Here is a 17,434-nt window from a genome sequence, read left to right as displayed (position 1 = left end):
CATCTCACGCTGTGAGATATTTTTCTTCACACACTAAGCGTATGAAACGATTGGAGAGATTTTTTACGTTACAGAGCTTCGCGTATCCATGAGGTTATGCGTAATTTCCCTCTAACGGTGGAGTCGTCCTCTCCTTGCTCGCGTTTACAAGGTTCACCTGTCTAAAATGGGCTCACAGCCATGGTTTCACTAGTTTGAGTAAGTGCAGTTCTATACAGCGTAGTATCTTTCGTCACAAATATTCCACCGATAGCCGATGGTCGCTTACGGTAACACACTGGATTCCAAGGGAAAGAAAGCGTAGCAGGGGGCGGCAGAAAGTTAGGTAGGCGGATAAGGCTAAGAAGTTCGCAGGGGTCAAGTGGATGAAACTAGCACCGGCCAGCGTTATTGCAGGAATATGTGAGAGGCCTTCACTCTGTAGCGGGTACAGCCAAGCATATGATGATGACGATGATGACGATGATTCCACCTCACTTTTGGCCTTCTCCTGCCTCGTGCACTGCGACAGGTGTGATTTCTTTTAATATCAAAAGTTCATTTACGCAAGGTTTCACTCTCACTCAAGTTTGTAGCGATATCCCCAATTAAGCAACCCATATTGGGCAGCCGGCGGCATTCAAATTCAGCATTTCGAGCCACTCATGGCTATGCCGAGTAAATTCGCACATTTATTTATTTGAAGTAGCATACTACGGGACCTTGTGGACATTATTGTAGGAGCCGGGATACATAAATACCTGATGCAACAAGAGCATTCTGGACACACATCAGGAATTTGTCTACAGACTTCACAGAGAGTCGCATGCTGCCGCACTCACTCAGCGATAAAAAAGAAGACAAAGTTATACATATTTAGGAAGCAGGCTCAGTTCGGCATAAAAACCGCACCAGAAAGGAAGTGACACGACATATTAAACTTCAATAAATGCCCTGGAGGCAGAAACACAAGCAAGGATCTTCCCACTTCCATGATTGGCACAATGCTGGACACCAATCAAAATTTGTGCTCGGATGTGGGGACAAGCCTACCATTGGCTATCCTGAGGAAGGCCAAGCATGGATAATATTTGGTAAGGTCATGAACCATGATAACACCTACACGCGGACACCTTGTTGAATCCAAGAAATTTCTTTCATTGTATGCCATTCATGTTGGCCAAGGTGAATTGTAGAATCTAGAACCTGTTGTCAGCACCAGCCAGTTGCTTCTACCCACGCGTAACCTTATCATTTTACACCTGTACTGGTTTTGGGCCAACATTTACAGATGTATCAAACATATATTGAGATCTTCTGTGAGGTCTGAAAATACACAATATGGCCACTTGACAAGCTGCTGTGAAAATGCAGCAGTGAGCAGTCGATAGCGATGCTGCAAGCTTCCTGCAAAGAAAAGTGCTAGGTACAGTTGGAACAGGCTTCTAAATAATTCATGCAAGTTTTCCATACATGTCACGCAAGCTGACTTGCTTGTATAAATGGAAGGCATAATTAATAGATTTGTGTAGTTTTTCAGTTCATAAGCTTGAATATTTGCAAATCCAACAGGAATATTGTCTGGTATATATGACAGATTATTACTGCAAAATGCGCTACACTAACGTAGTACACTGACTATTTGCTTTTTTTATTTCAGCCAAGCGATTCAATCAGTGCTCTTTGCATAGGTCACGCACTTGGCGCTACAATGGCACGACGGGTAGCGCTGTGGCCCCCGTCGTGATCACCTGCAAACATGTCGCCATTTGGTGGCATCTGCGATGCATGCCTCCGAGTTGCACCTGCAAAACAGAACACATGCACAAATGTCGAAAAATGAAGCACTTTGAACACTGAAGCCAATCAATAATGAATTTGCATCTTTTAGAAGAAACACACTGCAAAAAATGAGACTAAAGGAAAACGCTATGAACACAAACGGCCGGCGGCGTAGTTGGGCTTCATGTGGGCGCAGTGCATACCACCTTTACGATCAGACACACAAGTCATTTTTTTCAAAGGCATTTTTTTAATGACATTACTCACGACCTGCTAGCGCCTACAGGACAATAGCTGCAGTTCCAAATACGAGCCGCAAAGTACTATACAACACTCGTGTATTCGCTGCGCAATTCAGCGCACAGACAGCAACGGCTTTCAATGTTATGTTCACACGATGTACTCTCTTAATTTGATTAGAACCTTGCGCGCAGCTAGCAATATCGGTGACACAAAACAACGTCGATAGCAGACAATGCAGGTGACGTGCAGAGTTCTATTTGTGATTCAACAACTGAGCATATTGATCAAACCTGAACTGATAATTACAGATAGTCCCTCATACGCTGCATGTAGACCAAATTTCAGCTCGAAGAAGTGAGCGGTTTGACAGAATGAACCCTTCGCGGTGAAAAGTGTTTGTTCCCGTCAAAGGGACTTTTTTCTTTAGAGCACGTTAGCGATTTCGAATGTCCATCCGCGTACCTGCCAAAGTGGCAATTACAAACTCTAACAGCGCAGGAATACACAAAATAAGCATGGTTCGGCTTCCAAAATTGCCCTGAAGTGTAAAGTTTAGGCTTACCTTATATATGTAGCTCCAGCAGGCGACACACGTGCACCGACCATCCACCGGCCGACCAACGTCCGAGGTGGGGACAAAGTGAGAGAAGAGCGGTGTGCCCAGATGGACGTATTCAAATTCTCCAAGCACACTTCTTTAGGGTACCTTTAATGCACGAGTTACCATGTGTAGTCAGCGTAAAACATGTTGTTTTAGTTAAATGCCATTTTAGCTTATATAGAGGTGATTTTAACGTATAACTGAATTTTTTTTTATAAGATCCATTTCTTTCATCGGCGTTGTTCGCTGGCTTCGCAAGCACGAATCCAAGCCACGACCGAGCAAGCATGGGCATAGATTGGTGTGATTAACGCCTGCATGTCAGAAGAACGTGCGTGAAACGGGCGACGAAATAAAAACGATTGTAGAAAGGTGTATAGGCCCTGACAGTGTATATAAGGCATGAGTCTGTGACCTATTCTGTGAATGTGGGATCATGCACGGTGGCCAAAGAGTTGCCATGCTAAGTTACCGATTATTTTCCTATATAGTTGGATTCTGCATGGTATCCAAGCTATTTCCTACCAAGTTTGCATAGTGTTAGCCAAGTATGATAGCCACCGAAAGGATTCCAGGACGTGTCCAATCACAGGCCATCGGCCATTGCTGCTTTGGTTTATATCATCGTTATTTAAGGCTTTAAAGCAAATGAAGTTACGCTACACAGTTTCGGGCTGCCTATATTGCGTTCGTGATGTCGGCGGTTTAAAAACATTCGTGTATAATTGTCCAAAGAGAGAATAGGTGCCGTGTCCATAATAAAAAAAAAATTATTTAAGGTTATTTATGTACCCCTAAATAATTTTTATTGTGGACACGCTGCCCTATGCTGCTACATTCTCAGGCCCACAGCCTCAGTCGATCTATGCAAGGGACGTTTGCATTAGCAAACATTGAAAAGCTTAAGAACAAAGCCAAGGGGTATCATTGTTTCTTGTCCTTTTTGCAACCGCATTTTCAGTGTAACCTCGTGTTGGCACTCCGCATTTTCACATCATGCTTTTATCTTACGTTTACCACTTGCAACTCGCGACAACACCGCAAAGGTATTAGAACAACACCACAAGGACAGCTAGGTACGGGCAGCTTACGCTACGGGTACTGGATTTTGTAACCAAAGCTGGGACGTAGTATGTTTCGCTACTAAACGGGAGCTTGTTTGTTGAACCAGCGTGGATCAAGCCTGTGGGGATGTGGACAGTAATCAAGTGCTCAGAGACAAAATGTTTATCGAAGAGCTCTCTCAGCACGTGACGAACTTTCACCAAAACCGGATGCCGGCATGCAAGCCAGATGTATTTTGGAATCCTATCTGCCGTAAGACATTCATCAGCTCCGATATGTGCTGCTTTTACCTTTTGAATCATATCGCCTACAGAGGTTCTGCTCTGTGATCACTCGTGCACATCTGATGCAGAGTCTTTGATGCTTCCGGCCAGAGTGCATATGAAACCCTGCACGCAACTGAAATTTCCTACACAATTTTAATGCCGGACAAAACACGGCACACAACATGCAACACAGCTTGAATTGAAGCCTACCAGCAAATTTATGTTATTCATTTCCTGCTTGCTTAAAGAGAAACAATACTTTTCGTCGACCGAACAGTACAAGACTCTTTCTCACTGGGTCTTACATAACCGGATGTAAAGGGCAATATGTTTTTGGCGTGAGGTCAACTCTTTCCAGTTTAACTTTCAAGCTCACTCACTCGTGCGTCTCAGCTTCAGCCTAGAGTTACCTTAGGAATGACTCCGGAACTACCTGGGCGCAAGGTCCTCCCCTTGCGCGTTTCACCTTGAGCCTGGATACGCTGCAATGAAAGGCTTCGAAAATTTCGATCACCTAAACTTTTAGCGTCCACTGAGCACGCGACTTTGCGTAGGGTTAACAAATGATTCGCCGGCGTTTGGTTGCTCCGTGTCATAACAAATGAGATGCATGCCGGTTCAGGTGCGTCAACGCTTCGCCGCCGTGGTCATGTTGACTTGTAAAGATTTTTAAGAGTTTACGCTCCGATAACTAGATTTCAACTGGAGTAAACCTCAGCAACTTTTTATGTAACACCGAACTTTCAGCTAGAGTCATTGCATCCAAACAATGAGCACCGACAACAGTACCTAGCTGCCCTGTGAAGTTTAGAAAGCGGTGAGTTATTAATAGTGATTGATAAGGAAAAGTGTGTATAGTAGAATGCGAATGTCACTCTATTAAAGTGGTATGAAAAAGCACTGACCAAGTGTAGAAGGGAAACCTTTGTTCGCAAGCCAAGACAACGATTCGACAAGCGGACTTGTCTTCATATGGACAGCGCGATGATCATTATTGGCAGGGTATTAAATACACATTTGCTACTAAAGTGGAAACGTCAGGGAGAGAGAGGGAGGAGGGTGGGGGAGAAGAAAGTAGGGCAAGGATCGAAATAACGTTTCTTCATGAAGTATTTCTGAGCCTGAAACCGGTGATCCTGCTGCATGAATACGAAAATAAAAGCAGTAGCTGCAGATAGTTGTGCAAGAGTAAGGAGGCAAAGATGTTAACCAGAAAGGCCTCTGGTTGCCCACCGTAAATTGGTGAAAAGGATAAGGGGATTAAAGAAAGGAAGAGAAAAGGGACGTAAAGCGCAGTCAGAGTTTTTCGCAGTCAAACTATGGCGTGCCATCGTGGTCCGGCCGCAGAAGACGGCGACAGCCACAGCACGCCTGCCAAGCACGCCCAGATTGGATTTCGTGGCTGCTTAACTTAATGCCAGCAGTGCGTTGTCCCATTCCTGCCTGGCTGAGCGGGTACTGCCATATATATATATATATATATATATATATATATATATATATATATATTGTACTGTGATAGTCAGCACTTCAGCCATCGACATGCACCAGTGCGTTGTACGACGAAGACAAAGAAGAAGTACGCTGCGCTCACCGTTGCAATGTCCTCTCCTCACAGCTCTCCATCTGAGCGTCAATAAACGCCCTATTACAATTGGTGGAGGTGCCGGAAACGATCCCATCCAAACTGGAACTGCGAAGCCGCACACTACCCTCTACGACCGCCATGCAAGACGAGTCCACTTCGACGCTGCCGGCCGTTCCACCCACAATCATGTGTTCTGGCGTCGTGCGCCAGCGTGACCCTTGCCTCTTCAGTGGCACGGCCGATCAAGATGTCGACGACTGGCTGTCATCGTATGAAAGAGTAAGCAGCTACATCAAGTGGGATGACTCATACAAGCTCAGTAACGTCATATTCTATCTGACGGACGTGGCGAACCTCTGGTTTCGCAACCATGAGGCTGACCTGTCATCTTGGTCGACATTTAAAAAGAATTTCGCGGAAGTGTTCGGCCGCCCGGCAGTGCGTAAGCTTCGTGCCGAACAACGTTTACACGATCGTGTTCAGCGCGCTGATGAGACCTTTACCAGCTACATAGAAGACATCGTTGATCTCTGCAAACGAGTCGACCCGACCATGCCGGAAGCGAACAAAATCCACTACATCCTCGAGGGCATTTCTGAGGACGCCTTCCAGATGCTGGTAGCGAAAGATCCCACCAGCGTTAGTGAACTCGTGAAGCTTTGCCAGAGCTACGACGAGCTCCGCAAGCGGCGCGCTTGTAGGCGCCGCTCCAGTGTGTGCGACGAAGGCGTATCGGCATTAGCCCTGGGTGGTTCGCCAACTTCTGAAGGGAGCCCGCTGAATCAACAGATCAAAGATTTTATTCGTGAAGAGGTCGCACGTCAAATCTCACTCCTTCCCCATTTTCAAGACTCGGGCCGCCTCGTTACTGAACTGGCTCCATCTTTGGCCCCTACTATACGCCGTGTCGTGCAAGAACACGTCTCTGATGTCTTGCCGTCCAACCCCGTGCTGCCGCCTGTGACGGCACCTCTCACGTATGCCCAAGTAACGGCTAGGCCACCACCTTCGCCCACATCTGGCTCCTATGTGCAGGTCCCTGCCTACCGTTCACCGCCGCATGCTGAGCCTTCGTTCCAAGCCCCACCCTCAAGGTTCCGCCCACATCCTATGAAACCTTGGCGTACTACGGACAACCTTCCGATTTGCTATGCCTGCGGTCGGCCGGGCCATGTTGCACGCCTTTGTCGCCAGCGCCTCCAACCTTCACAGCCTGACATTCGTCTTTACCCGTACGATACCGACTCACGCTCGCAAATGATTCCGCCCGGTTCTCAATTTGTCTCACAAGATCGCCAAACCTATGCCACTCGTTGATCACATTCTCCGTGGCGCCGATCGCTTTCTCCAATGCTGCGACGTTCTACCAGCACCATTGAGGGAAACTAACAGTCGCAGTTCCGGGGGCAAGAACTGCGCTTGTTTCGAATTCCTCAAGTCCTCCCGTGTCGTCCCGCTAATGTTATCAAAGTTTCTGTAGAAGGCGCCACAGTTCTCGCTCTCGTCGATACCGGTGCAGCCGTCTCCGTTATCAGTGAAGCGCTCTGCCGTCGAATTCGCAAAGTGACCACTCCGATTTCCGACTTTTTGCTCCGCACCGCCTCATCACAGCACATTCACCCCTCCGCATGTTGCACAGCCCGTGTGCTCATTCAAGACGTCTTGTACCCCATCGAGTTTATTGTTCTGCCGAACTGCTCGCATGATATCATCCTCGGATACGATTTTCTATCGACTCATCAGGCCGTTATTGATTGTGCTCGTGCGCAGATTGCCTTCTCCCCCCTCTGTGGTGCACCCTTCTGTGATACCCCTCCCCGCACTGCAAAACTTCTCGTCGCCCATGACACCGACATTCCTCCGTTCTCTGCTGCCCTCGTACCACTGTCTTGTGAGTGGGTAACTCCTTTGACTGTGATTTTTACACCTTCCGAAGCCGCCTCCCGTCATCCCTGCCTCCTTTTTCCGTTCGCAGTTCTCGAAATTCAAGACGGCAAGAGTGCACTTTAGGCCTCGAACACATTTTCTTGCCCAGCAGTCCTGCTCCGTGGCGAATGCATTGGACGTCTTGAAGAGCTTGATCCCGGTCATATCACCACTCTTGCTGACTCAACCCTCTCCTTCGACGTTAGTCTGGGCTCTTACGATGTTGCGACCGCTTCGACGCCCTCCGACGTTTTCCAACATGCTATTGATGCTGATCTTCCACTTGCGCAACGTGATCAACTTGTCGCCCTCTTGCAGAACTTCGCTTCTTCATTCGACCTTCCTTAAACTGACTTGGGCCGCACGTCTGTCGTAGAGCACACCATCGACACCGGTAAAACCGCACCTTTGCGCCAGCGCCCCTATCGCGTGTCGGCTTCGGAGCGCCAAGTAATTGCTGATCATGTGGACAACATGCTCCGTCGTGGTGTCATTAGGCCATCCCACAGTCCCTGGGCATCTCCAGTTGTGTTGGTACCTATGAAAGATGGCTCCTTCCGGTTTTGTGTCGACTACCGCCGGCTCAACAAGATCATGCGCAAGGACGTGTATCCTCTGCACGTATCGATGACGCACTGGACTGCTTGCAGGGCGCCGAGTTTTTCTCCTCGTTGGATTTACGATCTGGCTACTGGCAGGTGCCAATGGATGACGCTGACCGCTCTCAAACTGCCTTCATCACACCAGATGGATTATATGAATTCAACGTCATGCCCTTTGAGCTTTGCAACGCCCCGGCCACATTCGAGCGCCTCATGGACACTGCTTCGTGGATTCAAGTGGCGAACCTGTCTTTGCTATCTCGATGATATCGTAGTCTTTTCTACCGATTTTCAATCCACCTGCTCCGACTGAAGGACGTTCTCACTTGTCTCGCTACCGCCGGCCTCCAACTGAATCTGAAGAAGTGCCGCTTTGCTGCTCGCCGACTAACTATTCTAGGTCATGTCGTTTCTAAGGATGGCATTTTTCCCGATCCCACCAAACTTCGTACAGTTGCCGAATTCCCACGCCCAAAATCACTGAAGCAGCTACGAAGTTTCATCGGCCTGTGCTCCTACTTTCGCCGCTTCATCTTAAATTTCGCCTCTATTATTGCTCCTCTCATCCACCTCCTCTCCGGCAGCTCCGACCTCTGCGCATGGACACCTGCTTGTGATGACGCCTTCAACACTTTACGCCGTCTTTTGGTTTCGCCTCCCATCCTCCGCCACTTCGACCCGAATGCGCCAACTGAGATTCACACTGACGCCAGCGGTATTGGGATAGGCGCCGTTCTCACCCAACGCAAACCAGGTATCCGAGACTATGTGGTGGCGTACGCAAGCCGCACCTTGACCAAGGCAGAGTCCAATTATTCTGTTACGGAAAGAGAATGCTTGGCCATTATTTGGGCCATCGGCAAATTCCGTCCGTATGTCTATGGCCGACCATTTTATGTGGTCACTGATCACCACGCTCTGTGCTGGCTGGCGTCCCTCAAGGACCCGTCCGGCCGCCTTGCTCGCTGGGCTCTTCGCCTCCAAGAGTATGACATTCGTGTCATATATCGCTCAGGCCTCAAGCATACTGACGCGGACGCTCTTTCGCGCTCACCGCTGCCTCCCTCTTCGTTGTCTGATGAGATCTGCGCCTACGATTTGTCTTCGCTTGCCACTATCGACATGGCCACGGAACAGCGGCACGACCCGTGGATATCTACACTTCTGGACTTTCTTTCAAGTCACTCTCCAGGTCGTTTGTCTAGGGCGCTTGCCCGCCAAGCTCACCATTTTTCAATTCGTGATGGGCTGCTCTATCGCCGCAATTATCTTCACGACGGAAGGAAGTGGCTTTTAGTCATCCCCCGTCATTTCCGCGCCGAAATTTGTGCTGCTTTCCATACTGATCCCAAGTGCGCCCACGGCGGATTGTTGAAAACTTACACGCGCTTGCGTCTAGGCTTCTTCTGGCATGGAATGTACCGCTTTGTCCGCCATTTTATCCGCTCTTGCCAGTCTTGCCAACGCCAAAAAACTCCTATATATATATATATATATATATATATATATATATATATATATATATATATATATATATATATACATACATATATTTGTTGAGATCCGATAACGACGACAAGTGTCTGTGATTCCTCCCCCTAAATTTGGTGGCCCGGACGTAGAAATGAATCACACACAAGTCGTTGTCGGGTATCCACAATATATCTGGCAGGGCCCGCTAAGCCAGGTGGGAATGGGACAGCACACCCCCCGGCATTCATCTGAGCAGCCATGATATTCAATCTGCGCCTCTTTGGCCGGCGTGCTGGCTTATCGCCGTCTTCTGCGGCCGGCACGATGGCACGCTGTAAGATAACTAAACAGGGCCCTGTAGGCCTTGCGGACAGTCGAATGTCGTGGCCCACGGACCAAGGATCTCATCCGCCATTAGAGGGCGGGAACGAGGCTGTCGTGCGCACAACGCAGCTCATGTCTCAATCACAAATGCAGGACATTCACAAAGCAGGAACAAGGTAAACTACAACGCCGAGTGCATGATGAGCCCCTAAAGCAGGTTCGATGCTGACACGCTTTTCTTGAACAAAGACAGGCATTCCAAGGGTCCTGATGAATAATACAGCTAGTTATATGAAAAAATAAGTACGCAACTTTGCTATGTCACCTTTGCAGGAACATCAACATACGTTAAAATAACACAGGCCTAATTTAAATGAATCTTTTGTAATCATTTGTAACCAATTGCTAGTAATAATTACATTTTGAGCATTTTTGAAATAACTTGCTTTGACTTTCAAACCGTGGTGTCTCGGCCAATTCAATTTCTGCCCGTAATTGATTGTCAGGTACTTACTTCTATACCATACATGCTGCAGGGACGAAGCGTCTTTCACGATGTCATTGCGTCATTTAGGTCAGCGGCACACCTGTGAGCATGTCATCCTGCCACATTGTGCTCCCTGCAGTCTTCGGCGTTGGGGCATATTCTGCTAGTATATGTTCCATTTACTCGATTTAAGGCCAAATGGGTGCGTTGTAAAGGCCGCTTTAAGGAACTGCACCAGCTTTTGACAGAAGAATTACACTGGCCTTGCTTATGTTTCGCATGAGAAGCCGCTCACATGTTTCAAAGAAAAAACAGGTACAATTTATTCAGCTTATCAACCTTACCTCCGGCGCGTTTTCACAGTACTAACAACAAAGCAAGGCAATTCATTGCCTTGTAGGAACGATGTAGGAACTGCAAAGTAGCATGCGAAACTACGGGCAGGTGAGCAAGGTGTCCACATGCTATTACATGATCGCCCTACCATCTAGCGCTTCATGAGCAGAGCGGCCAGTGTTGCAGCTGATGTCTTCCCGAGGAAACGTATACGTTGTTATAAAGGTCAGTGACAGCTTTCAAACTAAAGTTTTTTGATAACGAACTGCCGCCCCGTCATGGTGATGCAGTGGTTACGGGGCTCGACTGATGCGCTATGGAATCCCATCGGCTGTTGTGGTTTTTCAATGGAGGCATTAAGTAAGGCGCCCTTGTGCATTGTGATTTCAATACACGGTAAAAACCCTCGGGTGGTCGAAATTACTGTAGTCCTCCACTATGGCGTCTCGCATAGCCTGAGTCGGTTTGAAACGTTCAACGCCATAAACCAAACCCATATCTAACTGTCTGTAAAAACACCTGAAGCACGCCGCACTTGTTTATTGCTGTTTGTGCGGGTTTGTGTTATGTCTGTTTTTCGGGGCAGTCAATAACCGGTGTAATTAGTAACAATTGAAATTGAGTAGTTGTATATCTAATCTGTTACTAATCTCTAATTAACGTGTACAAAACTGGTTGAGGTGTTTTATTAAACAAAACATGCTGTGCAACACATACTGAGGGCTTATTCAGAGCATGATACACCGTAAAGCACTCTTTTGTTCGTCATTCTTGGTAAACGAGCCCGCAGCATGAAAGGGAAAAGCCTTGTTCCTGCGGAAGTATCCCATCAAGCTTTGTTTAATCTTATTGCATTCCGTTCTCCACATTTAATACATAAACTACAAATTATTGTTAGGATCACGTTTTGTCAATGCAATATACTCTCAATACACTCAACAATATTCTCTCAATACACATATTTATCGCTATTTAGTGAGTGCCTAAGCCTCCAATGTCCACAATTGCAGTGTGCGCACAAATTTTGCGGATACTTTACACATACGCCTCTTGATCAAAGTGCAATAGCTAGTACAGTGGGACTCCGTGCTTCGCATTTGTAAGCAGTCACCATCTATACACGGGTCTCCAAGGGAACGAAGTTCTGCCGAGTTATTCCGGTACCTCTACCAACACCGCCAATAGCTCTTTTGATGCTCCTTGTGGGCGTTCTCTGAGCGTCTTCGCTGGCCTTGTCTGGCGTTCGACCGGAGGGTAGGCCTTCGTGTACCGCTGATTTTCGGCCAGTCACCGATTGCGCTGAAGTCTCGTCGAAGACAGATTTTGTAATCATGTTCACTTCCTGAAACAAATAAGAAATTATCTTGATGCCACTGACTGGTGTGCGTAAATCAATGTTACCGCCATGTATAAGTGATTTACCTATATTTTCAAGCAAAAAAAGTGGTTCCAGTTCGCATAACTCAAGAGCCCAATAGGCTTGAATAGGAGGATACTTCAGGCAGCATTGCAAAGTTCTCGAGCACCCAACGATAGTGTTACCTTGGCAGAAAAGAGCACAGCGTAAAGCGTCACATCGTCGCGGCAAAACGAGATGTCGTATAAAAGCAGCAACGTTGTCACAACGTCGGCTTGTGTGCAAAACCTCCACGCGACGATTAAAATTTTTGTGTTGTGCTGACCACACATGGCTACCGAGCGACCGGCGCGCATGGAAATAATCAGGCAGATCCATATTGGGTTCTCGGCTCGGCGCATCGTGTCCATCGCTGGCATGATGGCATTAACGGATAGCCACGGACTACAGCGTGGGCATCCACGCTCATTACACAGGTTTTAATCTTGCACAGAGTGAGAATTGGTAGGCAAGCGAAAGAAACAACAGACAGGTTAACACTGCCGGTCCCTTTTGACAAGGAATCTCTTCAGGCGCAGAACGACCACCACCCTCGCATTCTAGAGGCACATGGGGAGGGGCTCAGAAGAGTGCACGCGTGTTAGCCTCAGCATCATGTCTGAACTTGCATCCGCCAACATATCACTGCAGCCTCTAAACCTTCTCGCACTAGCCGGAGGAGACAACTCTCCACGTGAATGCCGAGCTTTCACAAATTTCACACGCGATAGTCTGTGACGCCACATGGCAAGGGAAGCCGTCCTAGGAGTCTAGCCACGGCAACCGTTGGACCTTGCTTTTGACAGTGCTGAAATGGTTAAACCCTCTGTCGCTCTGATGGGTGCCCCAGCGTCGACAGCAACCATTTCTACGATCCCACACGAAAGTGGTGAAACGTATCAGCGGAGCGTATACAAGGTCACTGGAGTAATGTTTCAACACAGCGCTATGCATGATAGCTAAATACCTAACCAACTGGATAACTTTTGCTTGACACCGTCCATATGCTAAACCTTCCCCGGCTATATATATGCATACCACATGCCGCAGTAATCCAGTAGGCAAACGTTTTGGATTTTTCAGCTTACAGCAGTGTGCTTACTGCCCCCCCCCCCTCCCCCGCCCCATCAGAACCAGAAGACGTTATAAGAAAAATCGAAGTTCTATTTACCTGACACAGATTTCAGTTAAGCAGTGACACAAGGGCTCTATTACCCGGCTACAAAAACAGGCAGATTCACTGCCATATAATTTGGTACAGTCAGGCGCACGGAATGTGCCTACCTTCTCAGGAATCCTTAGTACCTCCTCAGGAATAACTAGAAACAATATTGTGAGGTGCAGTAACCTAGAGAAGTTCGGAATGCCATTTACCATGAAAAACCTCAAGCAGAATTTATTCGAAGCTTTCAAGTAGCTAACTGTACGGTTAGCGAGGCAATCAACGGGTGTCACGCAGCATTAGTCGTCAAGTTGGCATAATTAGGCTAACTTAGGTGACAGCCTAGGTAAACGACGCTAGCTTGAGTAGCCCACCATAACCCTTGTACAGCCGCGAACAAATCTAATAGCGAGCAGTAAAATCAGTGAGTGAGAATGTCGTTGCTCCTGATTTTATTTTAGGGGAAGGGGGGGGGGGGGTAATTCTGACTAAACAAAGTTCCCAAATTTCCTCTCTTATCTACTTTCTCTACCTCAGAGGTCCCCTAGGTCTATTAGTTTTCGTTCATGATTCCTTTCAGATGTGATCTAGAATACCTTACTTCAGCGACGGCTCACTTTGAACTCCGTATAACGGTTGGCACTTTTAAAAACCGTACAAAGTAAGCGACATTCACCTCTGTGACTGTTATAAATACTGCCAGTTTCAATACGTGATTTTCTATGTTCCGGATTTTCCCCGCGCAGTGCATCAATACTCTTGTCCCGAAGGCCACAAGTTTGTACATTGCAGAGAAAGAAAGACGCAAACATTGAGTGTGACGAAATGTGCGGAGTAATGCTCGGTTGTAGTTTTACCTGTGTCGGATGCCTTAAAACACCAGCTATTGCTAACGCAAGAGCGGGCCCGCACTCACCTCGAAAAACTTCTCCCAGGCTTTAACGGTGTACGGAGACATAAGCGACTCGTCGCTTGCAACCATTACCTCCAGTACCGCTGAGAAGAAAGCCACAAAATGCTCCGGCTGTAGGCCGGGCCGACCGGTGTGGTCATAGGCGTTCTTGAGGATAAGCTCAGTCAGCACTAAGGGGTCATCCAAGCTGTCGATCATGGCCGACAGCTGATGGCCCACAGCAAATGCATGGGCCCTGAACTTGGGGTTTTGCTGGAGCCTGAGCAGACTTTGCCCCTTGAAGCCGGGAAACAGGTCGGCGTACTCGGGGTGCTTCGCAAACAGCCTGACAAAGAGCAGGACGCCGTAGTCCCGATGCTTGTCGCAGAAGCGCCTCCAGGTGTACATCAACAGCTGCTTCTCTCTCTCTGTCATGCCTGTCCGCTGGTCAATGTGTCTCGGCGACATGCGTGGAAGGCAGTTGCCCATGGTATCTCATTTTTCTTCTTCGTCCTTGTTGCCGCAAGCACCGAGGTAACCGAGCATTCATTCTGGCTTCCTATTTTTTCATAACGATACGTGTTCCACAATCTCTGAGAAAAAATTTCAGACATATTTTGTCACATATTTTTAAAGTCCACCCCAAGAAGCAATTTATAATTGGTGCGCACTCGCAAGCTTCCAATTGCTTGCGATATGTTTTCGAAAACGCGCCTGATTACAATTCTATCGTAGCCTCAATTGCAGGGCATTTCTTTCAGCTCCATGTTTGCGCACTCTTTTTCTTTTTTCACCCGTAGCATTTCTCTGCAGAGCTGCTTTGTGCCTGTAGGTCGAAGCCATCTTGATTACCTCAACGTGCTGCAATATTTAAAAACTTTCAGCAGTTTTTTTGGCAGTTACAGAATTTCTTTCACCATATACATTCCTCAGATTTGCACACGAAAGGCAAGGCTGTAAAGCTGTTTGGCTAGGCCTCTCATACCTAAAATTTTCAGAACCTGCGTTGGAAAATCTTTAACGCACTTTTTTATATACCTCACATCTGCGATATGTACGGACACCTGACTTGAACTGGCTCGCTGGTGATTTATCAAAATCGCTTTATAGATTTTTTTATTGCAGTCTGAACTACATTTTGTGAGCACCGGGAAAACTTCTTGAAATATATTTTGACAGGCACTGGGAGCTAAGATAATTTTCAACAAATATTCGTTAACGAATCTTGCAACTGTTCACAATTGCCTAAAAACTGATTAAAATGCGCCTTTTTTTGTAGGAATTCCTAATTACTAGCTTTGAGCGCTGGCTAAATAAGAAGGAAAGTTCTTGCTGCAAATCGGATGGTTTATCCGTTTATATATGCTTATAAAAAGCGCCTTATATGAAAAATATCACAGTTGCTCATATTTAAAAGGTTTCCTAGTATGCTGAACCTGTACGAACTATTAGGAACTTTCAATTTCAATACGTATACTCGTACCTTCAGGACGTAACATGCTCGGTGTAACATTATTGACATATTTTCTGTACATCCTTATTCTTCGAGCACTAGCGCGACTAATTCAAGAGCTACAAAATTAAGTTGATGGCGCTTCAGTATTCCTAAACAATGTGCCCACATCTCTTTTTATGACGGAGAATTTGCGTCCTATATGGCAAATGTATCGTGGCTCTGTTGGCCACGTAATAACAGGCCGACATCAAGTAGGCGAACTGGCATGAACCTTTATGTCGTGCTAGGTTTTATAGCCAGACCAGCCCGACTGGCGAGGAAAAACGATAAGGGGTTCTGGTGCGCCTTGTGTCGAGCGTCACAAGTGACACGGTTTAAACCAGGCTACGACTTACCGCAACGAGATACATCTATTTACTCTCGCAAAAATGAAACAAAAGTGATTTCTTCACGTGATTTGCTTAAAGTTGCAGTCATTATCAAGGCGCTGCGGAGGTCTTCTCTGCCGACTAGACTGTCTCGGAGGAGTAGTGGAAGCCTGCAATGTAGCCAGAACAGTGGAGCTTGGAGTGCCAGGAGCTGATGTGGGTGGTGTGGTTCGGTGATCAGCTTCGGGTGAACGGCTCGCTTGTCGGCAGGAAATGTTGCCTGTTCCTCCGAAGGACTTTGTTTCCTTAGGTTAGGAACTTCTACGACTTCGGACATGTTTGGGCGATAACTTTCCCTTTGTAACACCATGTCTTTTTCTTGACCATCACAGTTTTGCCTGCTTCAAGGGATGAAAGTGGTCTTCTTGCACGGTCTGTCTCAGTACGTTTTTGTAAAAGAACGGCTGATCGGACGATTTGCTGAACCATGATGGACCGTAATATACGAGCGCAAAAAGACGAGACAAAGAAAAGAAGTGGACAAGCGGTCGTTGTCCAATTCTCCTCTTTGTCTTTTTGCGCACGTATATTACTGTCTGTGTTTTTGTACTGGCATCTTTGTTCGGTCTCCGAGGTCTGGAAGAGTGACGTCAGCCGTCTTCTCTGTAATAGTTCTCTCGGGGGACCGTCCGTCTTCTAAAGGAGTGGACCTGTTACTAAAGCGATCCAGAAAGAAATCTTCGCCTGCTTCCTTGCTTTTCTTCAAAATCCGCTTCATTATCTGCACCACTTTTTCCGCTAAACCATTGGAACGTGGGAATTCTAGACTCGATGTCACATATCGGAAGTCGTACTTGCTTGCGAAAAGGCGAAAGTCTCTGCTTGCGAACTGTTGGCTGTTGTCACACTTTTACCGGGATTCCATATCTTGCAAATATGGCTCCCAACTTTGCTACGACTGTTGCCGATGACGTGTCGTTGAGCTTCTCGATTTCTGCAAAATTTTAGAGACAGTCTTACCCAGACAGGCAAGATTTCCCCCGTATAAGAATAATTAGACGCCGACCCTATACCACAGGTAGTCTGCTGTCCGTCTCATAAGTAGTGGTTCTGCAGGTTGGCTGTATGCGTGGCGTCGGCATACCGCGCATGTTCGGATCATAGCAGTAAGTTGTGTATTCAAGCCCGGCCAAATACAACTCTTCGTGCCCTCGCTTTAAATTTATTTAGGCCCATATGGCCTCCATGAATGCATTCTACATCTCCCTTCACAGGACCGCAGCAGCTATCACTTTTCTACCTTTTAGCAGGACACCTTCCAATACAGAAATTTAGCTCGCGAAAGCTTTCTGCTCTCCCTGTATGCTTGGTCCGTCAGAAGTATCTTATTCAGCACAGGTATGGGTCCTTAATAGTTGCCTCCGCAAGTCGCTTCAGCGTCACGCCGCTAACAAAAGCTGCCACCGTACTCCAGCATGCATTTAGATG

The sequence above is a fragment of the Amblyomma maculatum genome, chromosome 10, assembly GCF_055883805.1.
Source record: "Amblyomma maculatum isolate TAMU_Amacu chromosome 10, ASM5588380v1, whole genome shotgun sequence".
Lineage (NCBI taxonomy): Eukaryota > Metazoa > Arthropoda > Arachnida > Ixodida > Ixodidae > Amblyomma > Amblyomma maculatum.
The sequence above is the reverse complement of the archived record's forward strand: the minus strand, read 5'-3'. Positions refer to the sequence as shown.